Source organism: Schistocerca nitens, chromosome 2 (assembly GCF_023898315.1).
Source record: "Schistocerca nitens isolate TAMUIC-IGC-003100 chromosome 2, iqSchNite1.1, whole genome shotgun sequence".
Classification (NCBI taxonomy): Eukaryota; Metazoa; Arthropoda; class Insecta; order Orthoptera; family Acrididae; genus Schistocerca; species Schistocerca nitens.
The window spans coordinates 184,945,978-184,953,338 of record NC_064615.1 but is presented as its reverse complement, the minus strand read 5'-3'; positions in this window follow the sequence as shown (position 1 = coordinate 184,953,338).

The window sequence follows — 7,361 nt, the reverse complement described above, 5'->3', positions numbered from 1 at the left end:
GCTCTCTCAAGCAGTCGTCCTTCAACGGCTCCTGCTCCACATACATCCACTGCCCTTCAGTGTTAGTATATCTGTGTTTTGTCGTTTTTTGGCTAATTTTAAGTTCTTTTTATGTATCTTTGCAATTTAAATCCTTTATTATATTACAGCTGAAGGTGTGAACATGATCATGTGATGATCGAGGCACGTCATCTTTTAATAAGCGTGCCACGATCTAGACTGTTTTACAATTAATTTAAAATATTCAAGTATGAACCGAGAAATAAGTACATATCAAGATAGTACAAGGGGTGCCAGTTTCAGCATCTGTGATGGAAATCTTCCGTTTCTTGGAACTTTCAATAAATCTCCAGCATTTTTCGGTTGCGGAGGTGCTGACAGCCACTGAGAGCTTTATGAAGTTTGTGTGGCGGTGCCGGGCGTCCCTCGGCGCTTTCCAGAGGCCGCTGCCACGGGAAGTGGTGGAGCCCATTGGAGGCGGTCGGGCAGGCGCGCTCGCCTTTGACGTCTGACGTCTGATACGGACTATCGGCGCGGAAAATACCCGCCCTCGGCAGACAAAGCGCGGGGCGCGGCTGTTTGCTCAATGCGACCGCCTGGAAAGTTACCTCCTCCTGGCGGAGCCCGGCAAAGAGAGGTCAGGCCTTGTGTGAATTGTCTGCGACAGAGCGCCGCGGCCATTCTTCACAGCTCACACTGCACAGCTTACTCGGTGGCAGGCCGCCGGCCTACCTGCAATACGATGGCCCACGCTGTTGTTCATTAATGTGGGAGATCAGGGTGACGCTCGGTTTTCGAGCGGATATTCATGATTTTTTCGATAAAATAACGAGCAAATTACCAATGTTATTTTAGTTCAAACTACAAAACTTACAGCCAGAAGGCACTGCACAACATCGACGAAAGGCCTTCGCGGAGTGCGAGGCCGCCTCGTGAGAGGTCGGAACGCCAGAATTTTCAACCTAGAAAAAAATTTTAAAAAACTGCTTTGAAGCTGATGATATTGTCTAGCGTAGTACGCGGGGATATCTAAAAAAAAATGGTTGAAAGACGTGCACTTCATTCGCCATTCAGTGCTCGTATTTCATATTTATAATCCCAGCGTTCTGGTACTCGGTAAAGTAATAATTCAGGTAATATTAATAATTTGTGTGGGTTGCCTGATTTATTTGACGATTTTTACAGCTTGTCTCACACTGATCTGTGAGAGGAGCTTGGCGCTAGAAATTTTCTTTATTTATGGGCGAGGGCAGCAGTCTTACTAGCAGCCATGATGGCTTCTCGTTTCCCATCCTTTTTCCGATCGCCACGGTAGCAGACGGTGTCGTTTGAACATTCAGTAGTGGCCAAAATTTTTTCTCCCGATCTCAGTTCCCCAACCTGCCTTACATTGGAAATGCTATTTCTGCTCGATTTTAACGTCGCGAGGTCTCCTCCGTGTGAAATTCCGGCCCTATGATTGGCCAGTTCAGATGCGCGCCCGCTTTTCGCGGGCAGGCGCCAACCGCCTTCCGCGGGTGGATAGTGGACAGAGGCGCAGTAGTCAGTTCTAGTGTGACCGTGCCGGAGACCGGAGGAGCTGCTTTGGTAGGTTTGAGCGCCGACGTGCTCTGTAGATTCGCGCCCTGCGGCCCAGAGGAAACCTCATAGGTCATTGTGAATAGTTTCGCGTCTTGCGGGTTTTATTGCTTTAGTACGAGAGGCTACCGAGCGATTCACGCACAGTATTATCTTCTTAGTCTTTGGCTAATTCCTGGTGGTGGTCGTTGCACGCCTGCAACCCCTTCCTTTACTAAATGGGATTCTATTTAATCATTACTAAAATTCCTTTCCCCTGCTATCGTGGCGTGTTATGAACGTACGTTAGGGCAAGGTGCTGAACTCGAATCTCTCTTCCCCCCACCCCCATTTGGTTGTAATATTGTTCGATTCTCAACTGTTTAATAAATGAGTCCGTAAATCTTACATTCTCTCTCTTTCCTTACGTGAACTCCCCCCCCCCCCCCTAGTGTAACAGAATAATGAGGAACTCTAACGGTTGCTATAAGGTCGTGCAGGCCTCGCGCCTCTAATGATAGTATGAAGATTCCATATCGCGCGCCTTTCACGACCATTACACGCATGGCACCGATAACGGTAGTAATCATGTTCAACTATTCCCCACTGATAAACTGGGGAGTGCTCAGTGTGAGTACGTGAGCACTAAATCCACTTGATGTGGTGGAAGTAGTGGCCTCTGTTTTGCCTTGCTGGTTTACACAAAAAATATCAAAAATAACAGCCCCTACAGCAAGGAATAGTAACCTGTAAAATAAAAACGAGCCACCGCTTTTGTGGTTATGCCTCCTGTGTTGTCACGCCTTTAATGAACTTAAACAGAAGAATATGTCGGAAATGTTCGTTTTTCTCCACATTTTCTAGCACCACCCAGTTCCATTCAGTCTCTCCAAATGACAAAACGAGAATATGTAAACTCAAATAGCAACAGTGAATAAAAAAATGGCAATCCATAAATAAATCTAAAACCGGAATACCAACATACAAAACAAAAACGCGACGAATTTATGAACCAACATAATATTTTAATCGATTCTAATGTCGTCTTTGATAGTACTGGAAAGTAACAAGACCGCTCTTCCGTCGGTAACTATTATAGTATTACACTACTGGCCATTAAAATTGCTACACCAAGAAGAAATGCAGATGATAAACGGGCATTCATTGGACAAATATATTATATTAGAATTGACGTGTGATTACATTTTCCCGCAATATTGGTGCGTAGATCCTGAGAAATCAGTACCCAGAACAACAACCTCTGGCCGTAATAAAGGCCTTGATACGCCCGGGCATTGAGTCAAACAGAGCTTGGATGGCGTGTACAGGTACAGCTGCCCATACCGCCTCAACACGATACCACAGTTCATCAAGAATAGTGACTAGCGTAATGTGACGAGCCAGTTGCTCAGACACCATTGACCAGAGGTTTACAGTTGGTGAGAGATCTGGATAATGTGCTGGCCAGGGCAGCAGTCGAACATTTTCTGCATCCAGAAAGGCCCGTACAGACCTGCAACATGTGGTCGTGCATTATCCTGCTGAAATGTAAGGTTCAAATGGTTCAAATGGCTCTGAGCACTATGGGACTCAACTTCTGAGGTCATTAGTCCCCTAGAACTTAGAACTAGTTAAACCTAACTAACCGACGGACATCACAGACATCCATGCTCGAGGCAGGATTCGAACCTGCGACCGTAGCGGTCTTGGGGTTCCAGACTGCAGCGCCTTTAACCGCACGGCCGAAATGTAAGGTTTCGCAGGGATCGAATGAAGGGTAGAGCCACGGGTCCTAACACATCTGAAATTTAACGTCCACTGTTCAAAGTGCCGCCATTTCGAACAAGAGGTGACCGAGACGTGTAACCAATGGCACCCCACCATCACGCCGGGTGATACGCCAGTATGGCGATGACGAATACACGCTTCCAGTGTGCATTCACCGCAGTGTCACCAAACACGGATGCGACCATCATGATGTTGTAAACAGAACCAGGATTCATCCGAAAAGATGACGTTTTGCCATTCGAGCACCCAGATTCGTCGTCGAGTACGCCATCGCAGGCGCTCCTGTCTGTGATGCAGCGTCTAGGGTAACCGCAGCCATGGTCTCCGAGCTGATAGTCCATGCTGCTGCAAACGTCGTCGAACTGTTCATGGAGATGGTTGATGTCTTGCAAACGTCCCCATCTGTTGACTCATGGATCGAGACGTGGCTGCACGATCCGTTACAGCCATTCGGAAAACATACCTGTGATCTCGACGGCTAGTGATACGAGGCCGTTGGGATCCAGCCACGGCGCTCCGTATTACCCTCTTGAACCCACCGAGTCAATATTCTGCTAACAGTCATTGTATCTCGACCAAGGCGAGCAGCAATGTCGCGATACGATAAACCACAATCGCGATGGGCTACAATCCGACCTTTATCAAAGTCGGAAACGTGATGGTACGCATTTCTCCTCCTTACACGAGGCATCACAACAACGTTTCACCAGGCAACGGCGGTCAACTGCTGTTTGTGTATGAAAATTTTACACTGGTACCCCTACAAGATCCAGACGGTGCAGTAGCTGAAATCTCATGATTCGTAGCAATATTCTGAATTTGCTCTTCGGTTTATGATACGGATCGAAATTGATGACACGTGGTCGGGCAATATTCTATGGAGTGACGAGGCACGTTTTACAATACAGTGTGCAGTGTATATGCAGAACTGCCGAATTGCGTGCAATGTTAAACAACGTGTTGTGCACGAAAAGCCACTGCACCCGACGTTTGTGACAATGTGGTGAGCATTCACTAGCAGCTTTATTCTTCGTCCGTTCTTCGAAGAACGTACACTCAGAGTCCGTGTCCTGGGTATCTTGACGTCTGCATGTTATCGAGACCTGCTTGTACAATATGTGATTTCTGATTTGGAAGAGCGCAGCTGTGTGGAAACCACAATTTTCATGCAAGATGGGGCAGTACCGTATGTCACTCACCCAGAGAAAGATATGCTTAGTGCAACTCTTCACTAACGTATTACCTACATCGGATTTCCGCACGCATGACCTGCAAGATTAGCTGGTACGAATCCATGTCACTTTTGGCCCTGGCGGTATCTAAAGATCGCATTTGTCAGGGAAACTTTCAATCTGTACCTGATCTGAAGGCCATTGTACGGAAACACGTCTGCATCTACATCTACTTGGTTACTCTGCAATTCACACTTGAGTGCCTGGCAGGGGGTTCATCGAACAGTTTTCATACTACTTCTCTACCATTCCACTCTCGAATGGCGCGTGGGAAAAAGGAACACCTAAATCTTTCCGTTCGCGCTCTGATTTCTCTTATTTTTATTATTATGGTCATTTCTCCCTGCGTGGGTGGGTGTTAACAAAATATTTTCGCATTCGGAAGAGAACGTTGGTGATCGAAACTTCGTAAATAGCTCTCGCCACAAAGAAAACCGCCTATATTTCAATGACTGCCACCCCAACTCGCGTATCGTATCAGTGACACTTTCACCCATATTGCTCGATAACACGAAACGAGCTGCCCTCCTTTGCACTTTTTCGATGTCCTCCGTCAATCCTACCTGGTAAGGATCCCACACCGCGCAGCAATATTCCAGCAGAGGACGGACAAGTTTAATGTAGGCTGCCTGTTTAGTAGATTTTTAGCGTCTTCTAAGTGTTCTGCCTACAAAGCGCAGTCTTTGTTTCGCTTTCCCCACAATATTATCTATGTGGTCTTTCCAATTTATGTTGCTCGTAATTGTAATTCCTAGATATTTAGTCCAATTGATTGCCCTTAGATTTGTGAGATTTATCGTATACCCAAAATTTATCGGATTTCTTTTAGTACCCGTGAGGATGACCTCGCACTTTTCTTCGTTTAGTGCCAACTGTCACTTTTCGCATCATGTAGAAATTCTCTCTAGATCATTTTGTAATTGTCGCTTAGATTCCACCGAAACCGCTGCGAGCAACTGCTGAGCGCGTCGTTTTACGAATGCAGGATCTCGTTCACATCTCCGGTGCTCATACTGAACAAACTGTGTAAGCCCTTCTGTATGCGTTTGTCACTAGTTTGACCTTTTCTGCCCATGTCCTAATCAAATTACACGTGGAAACATTACTATACGTCCTTCTAACGTTCACGGCGACAGATATGCAGCTGGTAGCCAAAAGTGGAACTAATTTTTTCCAGTCTGAATCGTTTCCTCATTAATGCATTAGAATATCTCCCAAGTTTCGCTGCCATATGATAATTACACTCCATACTGGACCTCTGTAAGTAGTTACACTTTAATTATAACCACCCGGTACCTCTGGTCAGTTCATCCATTGAAAACATCTGGTAACGGACTGCAGAGGATCTGGTACACCAACGCTCGTTGGCCGCTACAGTTGACAAGTGGCATGGACTCGAAGCAGCGTGTAATGTCATACCTTCTCTGTACTACAAGCTCCGTTGGACTAGATACTCTGCCGTGTTAGGACCTTTCTCGTACTCTCAAATCACCTAAAATGTAACTACGTATTCTTCCTACAGTACTGTGCATGCACGATGAGTACAATTTCATTATTTCCTATACTTCGTGATTAATGTAACGTGTAACAGTGTTCCCTCGGACATGCATCTTTGTCCTAAAGACCATTACATCGTTCTTCTTAACATCGTAGGAACTGCAAAATCGTGTTTGTCTGCCTATACCAGGAAGCTACTTTCAAGTGAAATGTCCTCATATGTAAGGGAATTACATAACGTGTGTACGAGTACAGGTTGTGACACAGGAACGACGACATATGGAAGTTTGGGTCTGGCCGTGAGCAGTGAACGAATAACCAAAGCGCTTAGAGACACCGCTGAGGTGAAAAGGGAAATTCAGATTCGAGTCCCGGTCGGGCGCAAATTTTCACTGTATTCGCAACTGCGGATGCATTTCATGTATATGAGTGTGTTAATTTGTTAGGGAACCCCCCCCCCCCCCGTCCCACAAGTAAGACACCGATGTTTTGCACAGTCGGCAGTGAGCAAGATATTAGCTGAAACTCAAGGGGCTACTCTGCAGGCCAGGACCAGAGCTCCGAAAGTGCTGAAAGGTGATACAATTTTCAGAATACGAGGTGTGGCTAGAAAAAAACCGGACTAGTACTGGTGAAACAATAAAACGAATGCAATAAGGCTGAAAGTCGCGTGGCCTGTCACGTGACTCTCGCTCCGCCTACTGCTCGAGTTTCATCTGCCTCCTGCACTCAGTCTGCCCTTGGCGTCTGTTTTAAGTAGTTGACGTTTTGTCTGTGCGTCGGAAAATATTGAGTGTACAGAAAGAACAGCGTGTTAACATCAAATTTTGTTTCAAACTAGGAAAATCTGCAAGTGAAACGTTTGTAATGTTACAACAAGTGTACAGCGACGATTGTTTATCGCGAACACAAGTGTTTGAGTGGTTTAAACGATTTAAAGATGGCCGCGAAGACACCAGTGATGACACTCGCACTGGCAGACCATTTTCAGCAAAAACTGATGCAAACATTGAAAAAATCGGTAAACTTGTTCGACAAGATCGCCGTTTAGCAATCAGAGCAGTGTCTGAGTTAACAGGAGTTGACAAGGAAAGTGTCGAACAAGTTTACCGATTTTTACAATGTTTGCATCAGTTTTTGCTGACAATGGTCTGCCAGTGCGAGTGTCATCACTGGTGTCTTCGCGGCCATCTTTAAATCGTTTACACCACTCAAACACTTGTGTTCGCGATAAACAATCATCGCTGTACACTTGTTGTAACATTACAAACGTTTCACTTGCAGATT